This window comes from Epinephelus moara, chromosome 7 (assembly GCF_006386435.1).
Source record: "Epinephelus moara isolate mb chromosome 7, YSFRI_EMoa_1.0, whole genome shotgun sequence".
NCBI classification, from domain to species: Eukaryota; Metazoa; Chordata; class Actinopteri; order Perciformes; family Serranidae; genus Epinephelus; species Epinephelus moara.
The window spans coordinates 6,686,273-6,703,468 of NC_065512.1; the positions used below are offsets into that span (position 1 = coordinate 6,686,273).

At 39.0% G+C, this 17,196-nt stretch overlaps 1 protein-coding gene across 1 annotated transcript in view; it reads right to left on the reverse strand.

The window, feature by feature from the left end:
- LOC126393463 (titin-like) overlaps positions 1-6,461 on the reverse strand; it is a 101,696-nt gene extending 95,235 nt beyond the window's left edge. The window contains exon 1 of the mRNA XM_050049649.1: positions 6,252-6,461. The gene's annotated coding sequence lies outside the window, so the exon portion shown is untranslated. The remainder of the gene's footprint in view (positions 1-6,251) is intronic.
- Between the last annotated feature and the right edge of the window lie 10,735 nt (positions 6,462-17,196).

Below are 17,196 nucleotides of genomic sequence, written 5' to 3' on the forward strand. Positions count from 1 at the left end.
ATTTTACTTAAAAGTCTCAGCTTCACACAGTGAATGTCTTTATTCTGAAAACTTCCTGTTTCCTTCAGTCTCCGACACACAGAAGACGTCATCCTTCCAGAATTCCTCTCTACTAATAAATGTCACAACTCAGATGACGGACTGAGACACCAACAGAGCTCGTCTGGACGCAAGTCAGCTGCACGTTGCTCTACGTCGTAAACTTTACTGAGACTCAACAGACTGTCGTCAGCAAAGAAACGTCAGATTTCATTCAGACTTTCTCCTGATAAGTTCATCACAATGAGGAACACCTCCGACAGAGGATCGACCATGAGTCACCGTTAATCTCCATCTTTCTGAGAGTGAACTGTAACTGTGGAGACGACACATCAAAATCATCTGAATCAGTTTGGTGCTGATGAAAAACAAGCGACCTCTTGTAGCGTCTGACATGTGAGATGATGTCACATGCTGCAGAAACCAGAGGTGGGACCAAGTCTTTGTTTTGTAAGTCACAATTAAGTCTTTGCACCCAGTCCCGAGTTCTAAACTTTGAGTTTCGAGTCCTGAAGAAGTCGCAATGCACTCATCACCAGATGTCATTTAACAACAGAGTAATGTACAAAATGAAATGTACATTTATTTGTTAAAAGGTTATTTTAGTTCGTTCACTATGTTCATATTTGTCTCGACTGTAGAGCAGCCGTCGCCAAACTCCAATCAGTTATGTCTTTTGGATACAAAACATTTTTGCCACCAGGTGTCACTAGTACAAGGTTTCGTCACTGCAGCTGGAAAAACACAAAAAACCCAGAATGAATGAATAATACAGCAGGGATATTTGCTGAAGTTTGGGTTAACTTCTTTCTATTCATTAAGGGCTCATGATATTGAAATATATGTGGGTGCATCTGTGAAATATTTTTGTTGACTTCCTTAATGTTTTTGTGTTTGACTGAGGTCATCTGTTTAAAAGAAAATCAATGAAAATTTAAATATAAAATTATAAAAATATAAGTCTTGTTATTGTCTCTGTATAACTTCAAATGTCCAACAAAGCTGGAAGTTGTTGCTTCTGTCTGGAATTTCACACATTTTTCATCCTGCAGTTCATTTTTTGTCGACCAGCTGTAGTTTTTGTGTGTAAACAAAATAATCGTTGGTATCATTTTTGTCCAACTGATGCTCAGAAACGTAATTTTTCATGATTTACAGTCAGATCAGTTCAAACAAAATGGATTATCTGAGGAAGTAAGTGTTGTGTGGACTGAATAGTCAGCGTGTCTCAGATCTCACTGTTCTGTAACACCTCATATTTTGAGTGGAGAAGTGCGCCAAGTGCATTCACATGGCACAGTACGGGAAAATGGAGCGTAGTACTGATGCAAAAAGGTCCAAAAGTTGATTAGGGAATCATGGATGCTTCTCATCTTCAACAGTTTCCATGCTTGTGACGCAGCAGAAGCTAACATGGCAGCTGGGGACAAAAAGGAGCCTGAGCTGGTTATAGTGAACACTTAGAGGTGGAAGTTAAACATGTTTTTTGCACTAATTACCAAAACTGTCAAAAGTCATCAGATTCAAGACTCGAGTCCAAGTCATGTGACACGTGTCCACACCTCTGACAGAAACAGAGGCTAACAGATTCAACATGTCCCCCACGTCCTGCGCTGTGAGGTTCACATCAACATCCGAGTCAGCACTGAACAACAAACATCACTTAAAGTCACAAATCTTTATTAGTCGTGATGTAACTGAATTAACATTCGACCCTGTTAATAAAACATCATCATGTCTCTGCTGCCGTCCTTAAACAAACCTCCCTGTCTCAGCTCAGAGGTGTCACCTTGTCTCAACACAGCAAGAAGAAGAAGAGGAAGAAGAAGAAGCTCTCATGATCTTTGCTTTTATGAATTTTTATTTGTGTGTTTACTGAGCAGCAGGTTTGAAGGTTTGAGCAGCAGCTGGATGAAAAAGTGCTGAGCGTCTCTAAAGGTTTCAATTTCAGAAAAAAGAGCAGAGCTATAAATGTGAGGGGGCGGAGCCTGTTGGGGGGCAGATGATGCTGACGGACGGCAGCAGCTGGAGGTCAGCCACGTGTCACAGTCATCATCATCATAATCAGAAGATGTTAAGAGTTTCATCTGCAGGTTTACAGGTTTAAAATCCAGAGAGAAAACCTTCATCAAATTAAATAAAACTCAGTAAATCCTGATAAAATATAAACTTTACAAACTAAGATGTTTGTAAAATGTTGAAACAACAAAAACATTAAAATGTGAATTAACTTCCAACAAGAGAAATTAAAGAAACATGATGATCAGAAAAAAGATGAGAAAATAAAAGACAAGAAAAATTACAAACGTAGAAAAAATAAAATAAAATCTTCATGTCAGAGTTTAAAAATCTTTTTTTCTGATTGAATCAAACAGATAATCAATAACTGATCACTGATTATTGTGACCTCAGGGTGACCTCAGTACGAGCCACATTCAGCCTCAGCTGACCTCGTTTATCAGCCGCTCAAAAACTCACTAAGAAATACATTATTTAAAATCAATGTGTGAAAAATATCATGACTAAAGTTAAACTTTTTATTTTATTTTAACGTTTAATTTCTTACCTGTTCACAAATAAAACACTTTTTTAAAAATTAATATTGAAAATTATCTCTGCATTTTTTTGTTTGAGCTGATTAAAATATTTATATTTTATAAAATTATAACTTCTTTTAGGGTTGTGTTTAAAAAATAGTTTTAATTATAATTTGAAGGAAATACATTTTATGATTTTAATTTTAAAAGAATAGTTTATCTTAGTTATATATAGTTGATATATTATTGTGTTGACTGAAGAAACTGCAGAGGATTTAACAACATTTATTTTTATGCTTGTTTTTAGTGAATTTTCACACATTCATTTTGTCGTGTTTTCATGTTTTTTTTTGAGCATTTTCTTTGACAATAAAGTGCTGCGCCTCACAAATATTACAGAATCAAACTTATTTTATTTTTTTTAAATCATCAGTGCCACTGAAGTCTGTACTGATCGGTTATAATGATGTTTGTGATGTTTGTCGGGGCTGAAGGGAAACAAATTTCACATCTTTTATGACTCTGTTTACGACTTAGTCTCAACCATTTAACAAACAGAAGAAAAATCATTTTAGCCTGTTTAAAGATGAAATAAAACAGATTTTATCTGTTGATATTTTAACCACATTTTAACTCTTTTACTGACGTCTGCCTCTGAGGAGACTTCAGTTAAGATGAAGTGAAGACAACAGAAGGTGTGAAGGGTGTGAACAGTGAGGGGGCTCCGTTCACACCTGTGGGGGAACTGAAGCTTTTACGACTCATGACAGCTGCGACTGGAAGCTGCGACAGGAAGCTGTGTCAGCACAGATCCAAACAGGGAGTTCTTGATAAAGTTTTCATTTTAAACATTAAAACAAAGTGTTCACTGACTTTGTGTTTTATTTTTGACTTTCTGCTGTTAATAATAATATAACATTCATCATATTTATATAACAACTTGTTTTTCTTTAATGTTTCTGAATTAAAGCTTCATGAAGTGCTTCAGGAATGAGCTCTAAAACCAAGAAATGAGTTAGCCTGTTAGCATGTTAGCACTTCCTGCTCCCTCGTCTTGAAGTCAATGTGTTTTTGGTTTGAAGTCTGTGGTTCACACAGGCTGAAGAGACTTTAATATTTTGCTCTATCACATAAAATACATCAGTAAAAACCCCTTAATGAGATGACAGAACATCTTCACGCCAAACGCTGTGGTGGTGGCGTTGAGTCATGTGACCGTGGTGCCTAACATTGGCTTTTACATCTGGTGATGGCATTTATGTTTCAGTAATCGTAAAGTGGTGTTCATTACCGAAGATTATCTCGATGAACAAAATGTGTATGTATCACAAATGTTTATTTATTTTCTAAAATAATCAATTTTTCCATCAGATTTTGACGAGGGAACCAAGACGACGCTAACTTCAGGGTCATCCTACAGGAAAACCTTCTATTAGATATGAGCTTTGGAGGTCACTTCAATATTTAAGAACTAAAAATAATTTCGTTTTTATGATTATGAATTTTCAGAAGCTCAAAGACAAGCATCAGAATGAGAGCTTAAAAATAGAATTAAAAAAAATACAAATAGACTAAAATAATACAGAGCAGGATTTATCTGAAATATTAGTGTTTTTTTTAAACAAAGTAGAAAACATTTCTTCAGCTTTTAATGTCTGAATGATGATGTGTGTATTTTATTGTATTCTCTTTTAACTAATGTATGAGTGTCTTTGAGTCATATTCAAAGCGCTCTATAAATAAAATGTATTATTATATGTATGTATTATATCCTGACTTTACTGTTATTTAATTTGACTGTTTTCTGTATTTAACAGTGCTGTTTGTTTTTTATATTGAGATTTTTTTTTTAAAATATATATTATATTAATTCTGACAGGATATATAATGAGATAACATAAACTCAGTTTCCAGATTTTCATATAAAAAGTAAAGTAAATATTTTTGTGTTGACATTTAACCTGTTGAACTGTGAGCAGCTGATTTTATATTTGTTTTAATGAAGTTTTAGTGTGAGTCTTCGTCACTGATGAAGAGTGTGAAGCTGCAGCTGTTAAACTGACATCAGCTCACAAATTACTGTGTCATCTACACTGACTGCTGCTGTACTGCAGTACGACACACTTTACTGCAGTATTTACTCAGTCACATGAAGTTACACGTGTCTGCTGTCGTTTAAATAGCTCGTATCTCCAAATTGTTTCACTGACTGAGACTTTTTATTGTTTTGGTTCCCTCATCAGGTTCTCTTCCTTCACTGTCTGAATAATAATATTAATTAATAACAAATAATAATAATTAAATAATGACTCATAAATGAGGCCTTGAAAATTAGATAATATAAAACAGACATAAACGAATCAGAAGCGATAAAATAAACAACAACATGAATAAATAACCAGCTGTCAGATGAGTTAGTGAAACTGATCTGAGAGCAGCACATGAGAGAAACATGAGGCTGGAGATACAGGGTTTCCCCCCTGACAGTATGAGACACAGGAGATAGGAGGTTCTACTCTGACTGCAGTAACAGTACTTTAATTAGAGTGAAGGATCCGAGTACTTTTACTCCAGTTTAACGTCATGTGAATTAAAGCATCTGTGAGTGTCTGACCTGTGACTGGACAAACAATAATTATAGACATATAAATAAAGTTCAAAGTGTTATAAAAAACAGCAGCTGTTCTTTGTGTTTCACATCAATCCATGTTCGTCATTATTAATAAAGTTTGGTTCAAACCACACAGGAGCACATGAAACAGCAGCAACACCAGAGTTTCATTTTACAGCCAAAAAACATCAGCTATATTTTATATTTACTGAAACATGAGACTCCTCACAGACACGTCATATGACATCACTTTAAAGTTTAAAGGACAAAAAGGTGAAACTTTAAGAAACCTTAAAGCCTTACAGAGATGATGTCACATGTTCCCACACATAACATGTATGACCTCTTATTATTAAAGACGACATCCAAGCAGCAGGAAACAGCAGTTTGATTTTTGATATTTATAAACTCTGACTTTTAAGGGAAGATTTAAGGGAAGTTTAAGGGAAACTTTATGTCAAAGAATCCTGAATCTGATTTTCTTAAAATAAGTTCATATAAATCAGATCTGTCAGTGAGGCCACATGTCCTCGTCAGTTTCTCACGAACATGTCAAGAAGCTGATCATCAATAAAAATCAATACCAACTGATCACTGATCAGATCAGCTGTTTCTCCTTCAGCTGATCGCTCCAATCAATCATCAATACACAGCTTCACAGATCAGACAGGAGCAAATTGAATAAACTCTATTTACAGACAGACCCGTGTGAGCGCCGACAGATATGGCAGTGACCAAAAATACTCGCCCCCCCCCTCCCCTCGTGCTCGGTCCCCCCGCCCTGACCCCGTGCAGTTTGATTGACAGCCACCATGTGTCACATAGCTGCCGCCGCTGATTCCCTTAAAAAGCCATCAGAGCAGCTGACAGCCTCTCTCATGCTATCAGCAGCTATTCTTGGCCTTCAGCAGGCGGCTGCACACGGCCTCCACCTCAACACAGAAAAACCACAGTCCACCTAAAGTCCACCTAAAATCCTCCATGTCTCATCCGAGTCCTCCTAAACCACAGTAACCAGCGCAGGCAGGAAGGTAAAGAGGGGACAGCAGGTGGGAAGTACTCACTTGTCTCTCCAAGAGTGCCTCAGACTGATGGGACGGAGCCCAGGTGACTCAGACAGGAAACTGTCTCCTTATCCACAATGTTTCCACAAAAATCCCAGGTGAGAACGGTTGAGCCTCCAGACCCCCCCCTGATAAAAACAAAACTACACGGTCACAGTGTAGTTTTGCTTTCCCTCGGTGCAATCCCTCCACCCGAGGCGAGGCTGGGAATGCTCCAACTGCTCAGGAGGGCCCACACGGCGCTGCAGCTCTTTATAGCAGGGGGGACAACCTGCATCATCACCCCCATCGACACTCCCCATTGGTCCACCGCACCCTCAGGGGGGCATGATGGGACACGGCAGCCATGTATGCAGTGATCAGCCTGTCAGTCAGCGGGTGGTGGAGCTGTGATCAGTATTGATCTGTGATCAGTGACTGTTGATCGATGTGATCTCACAGTGTTGATCAGTGAATCAGTTTAAGGGACAGTTTGTGTTAAAGAGACCTAAGTGTCGGGACTCATTAGTGATCTGCTGACCAAAAGGAGGCAGAGGCTGTTCCTGTCACTCAAACAACCCCCCCTCCCAACCTGCCTGCAGTTACAACACAGGAACCAACTCTCTGTTTACACCTTCTTCTTCTGCTGCATTTATTCAAGCATGTTCTGCAACGGACTCATGGTTTGGTAACATGGTTTGGTAACCATGGGTCAACCTGCAGGAATCTGCTGTGCAGACAGAACTCAGGGCAAAGAACTGACTCAGCTATTCTATTCAGAGTTAGAAACTGATAAAGATTTTAATTCAATCAAAGTAAATAAAAATGTCAAAGCAACAAACTGCAATAAAACTTAAAATCAGACACATAGGAAACACTACTGTTTTATGACATGCTCTTTTACTATTCATATAACCTATTGGTCCTACCTTCCTATCTTTTTACTATTGTATCATACAGTATATATTGTTATGTATATTGTTAAAATGTATATTTTTAATGGTGTATTGTGTTACTCTAACACATTCTCACGCTGACCTCTTCACAAATTGATGTTTGGTCATGGACTTTCCACGTCCAGGTACGACGTGAAAGGAACTCTGGGTGCGTTGGTTGTTGATGTTCTGGGACGTCGTGTAACAACTAACACGTGGTTAAGGCTTTGGCTTTATAATCTTACAGGACATGAACACCTCCCGCATGAACACCTACTCGGGACTTTTGTCGCCGTAACTTTCGTCCATATCCTGCTGTGTTTCTCCCTAACGCTACAGAGTGCCATTAAACTGTAACGGCACCCGGCTGCATATCATGCCGGCATTACTGTACAGGACACCGCAAGTCACTGCCCAAGCACCGGATTTCAACGAGATCGGGGTTAGACCTGGTTGGTTATGTGTCTCTTTGTACCTTTGATGTTTGAGGGAAGCCAAGGACAAATTTCCACTGAGGTGGACAATAAAGTTATCTATCTATCTATCTATCTATCTATCTATCTATCTATCTATCTATCTCTCGATCAATCGATCTACAATCAGCTGTCACTACACACGAGTTACAGCTGCAGAAAAACAGTGACCTGTACTACGTATCTGACAGCATCAGTTCCTTCACAGATTCAGATTATTGATACAAAATATAAATGATGATGTATTATTACATTTTTTTAATTTAATTTAATTTAATTTAATTAACATTAAACAGATCAACACATTGATGCATCAATCATCATTCATTCATTATCTGTAACCACTTATCCTGTTGGGGGTTGGGAGGGTTGGGGTGCGGTAGCCTATCCCAGCTAACATTGGGTGAGAGGGCTGACACAGTTTAGACTCACCAATTCACCTTTGTGTCTTTAGGCTGTCCAAGGAACCTGGAGAATAACCCACACTGACCACGGACACAGGCAGAACAAACTCGGGTTCTACCTGGAACTTATTGTGAGGCAACAGTGCGAACCATGACACCACCGTGCCGCCCAATCAGTAACCATAATACAAAATAATTATATACATTATTATTTTACTTTTGGTACTTTATTTTGATTCTGATATGTTTGTACTTCAACTAAAGTAAGATTTTGACTGTAGGACTAAGTATTTCTTTACTGTAGTATTATTACTGTTAGTTAAGCACAAGAGATGAGTTCTTCTTCCACCACTTTTGATACAACTATTATTATTATTATCAAAAATACACATGATATGAAAATAATAAAATTGACCCTGAAATTACAACATGTAATTACAATGTCATTACAACATTAAATTGTTATTAAAGACACACACCTTTATATAATGAGCTATGTATTTAATTATGGATAATTATTACTATTGTACATACATTTGTAATTTAAGAAAGTAACAAAAATATATAAATAATGGAGTATAGTTTTCTGTAAAAAATAATAAATAAATGTAATTTGTTAGTATTGGCAGTATTGGAGTTTTGTATTCAACTTATAAAAGAAAATCAGAAAACTACTGTAAAAATGTAGACTTATTTTCCATAAAATTAGGTTACAGATTTCCAATGTCAAAATACACATAAATATAAAACTAATAAGGTTTACACTTAAATTACAAGGGAAAAAAATGTTAGTTAAGTCAAAAACCATAATATGATGAGCTTTATATTCAATTACAGATCATTATTGTAATTTTACATAAATTTGTAATTTAAAAAAGAAAAAACAATACTGTAGAAATAATACAGTATGTTTTCTGTAATGAAAAGATAAATAAATGTTTTTTTGTAAAAAAAAAAATATGTCATTATACTTAAAATAATAGTTGGGTTGTTAATTTACAGATAATGTCTATAATTTTACAGAGTTTTGTTTTGAATAAAAAACAAACAGAAAACCACTGAAAAGATTCAGAGTTATTTTCCATGAAATTAGGTTACAGATTTTAAATCTTAAAATATACATAAATATAAAACTAATACAGTTTACCCTAAAATTACAAAGATAAAAGTTAAATTGTTAGTTTGGTCAGACACCATTTTTTAATGAGCTCTATATTTAATTACAGACAATTATTGTAATTTAACATGAATTTTGATATTATAGAATTAAAGTGTTTGTGTTGAATTACAGCTGAAGATTAAAGTTTTTCTTTAAATCCTCATCATTTATGTTTTTATTATTGTTTATGTGAAGAGACTCCAGTTCTCTGCAGGTTTCAGAGGTCATATGTTCATCTGTGAAACACTGTCTGATGCAGTCCGAGCTGGTTCTCTAGAACAGGACAGTTTACTGTCTCTGTCCTGCTGTAAATAAATATGGCCGCCATCTTTCTGTGGACCCTGAAACCCCCGAGGTTATTTCTGTCAGGGATGAGGAGGAGGAGGGGCGGAGGTATGAGCAGACAGGATTACTGATCACAGCAACAGTTAAACCAGCCCTCAGACAGTTCATGAAATAAACACTCAAAAAATCTGTTTTCTTGTTATCATACCCCGTTTTTGTTATTATAATAACCCACATTCCTGCACCCTGAGACTCTACAAGCAGCCCAAAGATGGAGGTCTAGGATTTGTGAGAGTCTGAACCACAATTCAGGATGAAACAAGAAACATGACCCCTCAGGATGACCTGCTCAGAGAGAGCCTCAGGCAGCAGAAAACAGAGGGTGATGAGGAGGAAGAGGAAATATCGTGGAAGACCAAACCCCTCCATGGGATGTACCATCGGCAGAAAGAGGACGTAGCTGTATCAAGACATCCTACCAGCAGTTAAAAAAGGCCGACCTGAAGGACAGGACAGAGGCTTGATCATGGCAGCACAAGAACAGGCCCAGAGCACCAGATCCTTGGAGGCAGAGGTCTACATCCAGACCCCTGGTGCAGGCTGTGCAAAGATGTAAGATAAAAGCTGGGACAGCGAACACCGAGCGGCACAACCAAGTGGTGTGCGGGAACATCTGTGCTGAGTGCAGACCAGAAGTCCCCAATTATCAGGGGCTGAAGGAACAACTGGAGCGGATGTGGAAGGTGAGGTCCAAAGTGGTCCCAGTGGTAATCAGAGGATTAGAGCCTGTGACCCACAAGCTGGGAGACTGGCTCCAGCAGATTCAAGGTACAACATCTGAGGTCTCTGTCCAGAAGAGTGCAGTCCTAGGAACAGCTAGGATACTACTCCCAGGCCTCTGGTAGAGGACCCGAGCTTAAGGAAGACACACCACCACCCAAGTGGGTGCGAGAGGGAGAGTTTTGAAATTTATATATATAGTGGCATGCAAAAGTTTGGGCACCCCTGGTCAAAATTTTGTTTGTTGTGAGCAGTTAAGAAAGTAGAAAATTAACTGAATTCCAAAAAGCATGAAGTTAAAGATGAAACATTTCTTTAACATTTTAAGCAAGATTACTTCTTATTTCAGTCTTCAACAGTTTCAAAATAACAAAAAAATGAAAAGGGCCTGAAGCAAAAGTTTGGGCACCCTGCATGGTCAGTACCTAGTAGCGCCTCCTTTGGCAGGTATCACAGCTTCTAAACACTTTCTGTAACCAGCTCAGAGTCTCATTCTCACCCATTCTTCCTGCAAAAGGCTTCTAGCTCTGTGAGGTTCTCGGGTCGTCTTCACGCACTGCTCTTTGAGGTCTAGCCACAGATGTTTAATGATGTTTAGGTTGGGGGACTGTGAGGGCCATGGCAAAACCTTCAGCTTGCTTCTCTTGAAGTAGTCCATTGTGGATTTGGAGGTGTGTTTAGGATCATTGTTTGGTTGTAGAAGCCATCCTCTCTTTGTCTTTAGCTTTTTTGCAGATGCTGTGATGTTTGCTTTAAGACTATGCATGAATTTAACTGAATCCATTCTTCCCTCTACCTGTGAATTGTTTCCCGTGCCACTGGCTGCAAGACAAGCCCAAAGCATGATGGATCCACACCCGTGATTAACAGTTGGACAGGTGTCCCTTTTATCTCCAAACATACCTTTGCTCATTGTGTTCAAAAAGTTCTGTTTTTTAACTTCATCAGTCCACAGGACTTGTTTCCAGAAAGCATCAGGCTTGTTTCGATGTTCCTTTACAAACGTCTGACACTGAATTCTGTGGTGAGGACACAGGAAAGGTTTTCTTCTCATGACTCTTCGATGAAGGTCATATTTGTACAGGTGTCACTGCACAGTAGAACAGTGCACCACCACTCCAGAGTCTGATAAATATTCCTGCAGGTCTTTTGCAGTCAAACAGGGGTTTTGATTTGCCTGTCTAACAATCCTACAAGCAGCTCTCTCGGAAATGTTTCTTTGTCTTCCAGACCTCAACTTGACCTCCACAGTTCCTGTTAACTGCCATTTCTTAATGACATCACAAAGTGAGGACAGGGAGCTGTCCCCGAAAACACATTGCTATCTTCCTATAGTCTTCTCCTGCTTTTTGGGCATCAGTTATTTTAGTTTTCAGAGTGCTGGGCAGCTGTTTAGAGGAACCCATGGCTGCTGATTGTTGGGAAAAGGTTTCAGGAGTCAGAGTATTTATAAAGCTTTGAAATTTGCATCACCTGGATAAAGCTTTGAAATTTGCATCACCTGGCCTTTCCTAACGATGACTGTGAACAAGCCAGAGCCCTCACAAGCTAATTAAGGTCTGAGACCCTGGGAAAAAGTTGTCTGAGAGCTCAAATGTCTTGAGGTGCCCAAACTTTTGCATGATTCTCCTTTCCATTTTGTACAAAACAAAAATAAAACACTGATCTTGCTTAAAATGTTGAAAAGCATGTTTCATCTTTAACTTCATGCCTTTGGAGATTAGCTCATCTTCTACTTACTTAACTGGGTGCTCAAAATGTTGCATGACATTGTACATTTCAGACCTGAAGGTGTTTCAAAGTAAGATAAATATTAAAATAATATGGTTAAGTCCAAAAAACTACATTCAGTTTTTATCTGTTGTGAGCCCTCAGTGTGTGTTCAGCGTTTTAAAGTTTGAAACTAAAATATGAAAATAAAAAGTTCTGATTACTGATGTTTTAATATATTTTCTATATTTGCTCCTCCACGTATTTTAATTATCTCTATAATCCTACTGATCATCATAGGTAGATCTTTTTAATAATAATACCAGTAACAAGACTATCTCCTGAACGATCTGATGGTTTAATAGATGAACATGTTTACAGCGTTTGTTTGTTAATGTGTTGCTCTGAGCTTTGAACGCTATGATCATCATGTATAACTGGTGTTCAGATCATGCTAAAAGAATTCTGGTTGTGGCGCAGCTGCTTCTCTGGTAACCTGTTTTTATCTGGGGTTTTTTTTGGATTGCACTTCATTTGCTCCTTCTTATTTATTTTTTATATTTTGCACCTTTTTTGTATCTGCACTCTTCAAACCTTGTACTGTAACTACTGCAGTTAAATTATCTTGGGATCAAGACAGTTTGGTATCTTTTCTTATTAGAAGTGAAGATCAGCCGACATGTTTACACAGATTAACAGTGTAAAAATGTCCTGATAGAATAAAGTAAAGTCAGGAACAGGTGCAGTGTGAGGACAGAGAGCAGAGAGCAGAGAGGTTGGTGTTTGTGGTGGGTGATTTTCTCTGCTGGTCCATTTCTGTCTTGGTGTTTCGGGGGTTTGGTCGTCTCAGGTGTCAACAGAGAGGACAGCTGCAGGACACTAAATCCTGCTGAGACCAGAGGCATGCTGTGTGTCCCTTCAACTGGGAGGAGACCAGAACACCAGTGCCCTCAAACACCACCCACAGGTACTGCAGCAAACACTCACTGTTATCTGTACTGGTCAGAGTCAAGTAGGTCAAGTAGGTGAAAGAAGATATTTATATACATGATGTGGATGATATATATAGATATATATATATATCTATATGTATATGTGTGTGTGAATTAAGCACAAAAAGTAAGGAAATTTGTGTTTGGTAGATTATTTCTTTGCTGTAACAATGCTTCTTGGCAATAAATCTTATTTCTTTGCTGTAACAATGCTTCTTGGCAATAAATCTTAAACCGTTGGAAAGCCTGTTTATTTCCCTTTTAAATGGTGCCACATTTGTGGGATGAGCAGCAGAGCTGAGTATGTGGGTTGTGCCAATGAAAAATTTGCCAAATCTTCTCTGCCAATGCCAAACAGCTTTTTTTGCTGTTGCTATTGACTCTTGTTTTGAGCCTCTGGTAACCCCAGGTGCTGACAATCAGGTGCCTGATTGTCAGCACCTGTGAGCATGGGCCCTGCTACAGCGGTCAGTTGGTGTCTGGTCCAAGAATCAGCATGCCATGTTTGACTAATCTGGATAGGGCCAGTGCGATAGGGCAACTTCAAGCCGTAGGCAGTCTTCTACAGATTTGCAGTCAAGGTTTGCAGGACGATATGTCCGACAGCTCTCTACCCAGACAATCCGGAACAGACTGCATGCAGCCAATCTCCAGTCTTATGGGGCTGCCAGGAGGCATGCAATGACTTCCCTTCACTGTCAGGCCCGTTTGCGCTGGTGTCGGCAACACGTGCACTGGAACCTGATATGTGGATGAACGTTAAGTGTGGAGAAGACGCAGAGAACACTTTGCTGATTGCTGCACTGCATCCCCCTCACTGGAAAAACAAGACTTGTCATCATTGGAGGTAATCTCAATGCAGAGAGATATCGAGATGAAATTCTGCAACCAGTGGCAATCCCATATCTCCACAGTCTGGGACTGAACTCTATCCTCCAAGATGTAAACGCTCGCCCCCACAGAGTGGGGTTTATCAGAGACTACCTCCAGAATTTAGGAGTAAAGAGGATGGAATGGCCTGCCAGCAGTCCTGACTTCAACCCCATTGAACACTTGTTGGATCAGCTTGGGCCACGTGCCAGAGTGACCAACACAACCACTCTGGCTGACTTGCGACAAATGCTGGTTGAAGAATGGGATGCCATCCCACAGCAGTGTGTGACCAGGCTGGTGACCAGCATGAGGAGGAGGTTCCAGGCTCTTGTGGCTGTGTATGGTTCTTCCACACGCTACTGAGGCTCCTATTTGTTAAATTAATAAATTGTTAAATTGCCAATATGTCTTGTTTCTTCACACTTCAATCATCCAATCCACCAAACAACACCAAATAAGAGTCAACAGCAAAAAAAAGCTGTTTGGCATTGGCAGAGAAGAGTTGGCAAATTTTTCATGGGTGCAACCCATATACTCAGCTCTGCTGCTCATCCCACAAATGCATGTTCCTTACAAATGTGGCACCATTTAAAAGGAAAATAAACAGGCTTTCCAACGGTTTAAGATTTATTGCCAAGAAGCATTGTTACAACAAAGATATAATCTACCAAACCCAGATTTCCTTACTCTTTGTGCTTAGTTTATATATTTAAACAATAGAAAAGATACAGTGTGAGAAACAAAGGTTATCATATTGTAACCCTAGTTACAGGCTCCGCCCTCTACTGGACTCTGTGAGTAATACTCTCCTCCAGTCATGAGCATGCATTTGCCCACTGAAATTTGCATAAATGTAGCTGTCCAATCAGGATGTGCCTACCCGAATCCATCCTCTCTGGTAGACAAAGACATACTGATAGTGTGTAGTGAGCTACAGGCATTTTGTTAGCGTTCAGCTCACAGTTGGGTGATGTAGCACTTATAGTTTTCCCTTCAGTGGGTGTAGATTTCAGAGTATGATGCACTGATGAATGAATGCCCTGTTGTGACATCACATTGAACTGACCACACTGATCCTGACCAGCTAAAGGTTGGTCACCACAGCTCAAATACTTCTTCATAACTGCAGCAGAGAAGTAGAGGGGCAGCAAACCAGGTGGTCAGAAACCAAACTGGGTGGAGCTTTGGCCTGAACCCTGCAGGGGTCGAAAGACAAGCAACAGACGCCCTGCACACCACATCTCCTGGGTCATCAAGGAGCACAGAAACATGTTGGCGTATCACACACAGAGGGGAATCAGGTAACAGGTGACATACACTCAGCCCTCTTCATCAGTCCTGTGTTGTTCCAGCGAGCACAGACCCTGAGGAGAGAGATAGAACGTATCAACGAGCAGGGTGGTGATTGACCACACCGCTGCTGTACATAATGTCCTCGACACTTACTGCGCTGAACAAGGCTGCCAACACTGCCACACTTCCTGTGGGAGGGTCTCTACCCACCTGCCTGTCACATTGTCACATGATGTTTCTTGGTTACCGTCCACACCATCATCATAAAAGACTCAGACAGGAAATGTTGGTGAACCCTGGAGGTGTGGAGGGAGAACACAATCTGAGGGGGGCGCCAGAGCTGATGGTCCTCTTCTGCAGGCCTCCACCTGATGAAGCTGTAAACGGGCGTTTGTTGCTGTGTGTTTTGCAGACGTTTTAGGCGTCTCTGTTGTGTCATGTGACAGAGTGTCTCCATATCAGACACCAGCAGGAGGCGTTCACTGACCATCAGAGAGCTCAGTTCAACCCTGAGTGCTGAGCTGTTCCAGGATCAGCTGACTGTTTGTTAATGATGATGTTTGGAGGCTGCACGGTGACATCATCCACAGCTCTGTGACATCATCCACAGCTCATTAACAGCACCTCTGTAACGTTGATGAAACGTTGCATCAGAGCCGCTGCACGTTTGTTTCATTAAAACGACTCGAAGGTCGCACACTTTAATTGTTGCGGGGCTTCATTAGACAACAGGATGATGACATCGCTGCTGGAGGTCAGCCGGCTTTCAAAATAAAATAACAAGAAAACAACCGTTCAGAGAGGAAGAGGAGGAAGATGAAGCTGTTTTCCTCTCCATACTAATGAAAACAACATAATGTTCAGATTTCAGAGATGAATTTTCTAATAAACAGATAATTTGTGTTGTGAAGATTTTATAAGCGTCATATTTTCAGTTTGTCTTCAGAGTTTGTTTTCTTTATTTATTCCTCCACATATTTTAATTATTACTTTAGTCTTATTGTTACATATTTTCAAATAATAATAATAACCGCATTGTTTGTTTACAGATTTGTTTATCTGCTCCTGTCTGACTCATTATGTCATCATGATGAATTAATGAATGTTTACATTCACATAAACTGTTTGAATCCATCTGATCAGCTCTGATGTTTGATGATTTGTTAATGATGAAATTAATGAAAGATTCAAATAAATAAACATACCTAACATGTAACACAGTTCATTTAAACGATGACATCATTGTCAATAACTGATGTGTTTACCTGCAGTGTAGCTGAGAGTCCAGCAGAGGGCAGAGCTGCACTGTGGATCAGTACACAGCCACAGAGATGGGAGACGATGAAGATGATGGTGATAATGATTCTTCCTGTTCTCAGCGTCTGGACACAAAACTGATCTGAAGTCAGTTAATGAAACGTTTACAGCAGCAGTGACGATCAATACATCAGAAAATGTAAATCAATAACTGATCAGAAGGTAAAGACACACGGAAATACATCAGACAGACTGTAAATATATTGAGAAAGATATCGAAGATATTATTTTATTTTTCATTTCCATCAAACAAAAACAACACGTTAATTCATTAATAATGACATCACTGATTTTTTGGTTCTTTCTATACATATATGTACATAAATGTGTGTATAGAGAGATATATATAGATTATAAATAGATATATTTGTTAATTTTGTTGTACAGTCTTAAATTTTCTTTTCTCGATTTAGTTTTTCATAATTTATTTGATGTCCTCTGTTCCTCTGTAGTATTTCTGTCCTCGAGCTGATCAATAAAAATATATCTCGTATTATTACACTTAAAATTGTTGTTGAAAATCTGTGAACCAGAAATAAAAATACAATCTGATACAATCAACACTAAAAATAACAATAAAGTTTTGTTGCATCTCCTCTCCCTGTCTGAGGTTATATACAGTGACATCACTCTGAACATGTTTTACTGTACTTTAACACACATACAGTTTATAATATTTACTACAGAGGAATTATAAATCAGTCACAGCTGATCAAACTGAAGGATTCAGTTAAATTTACAGCAT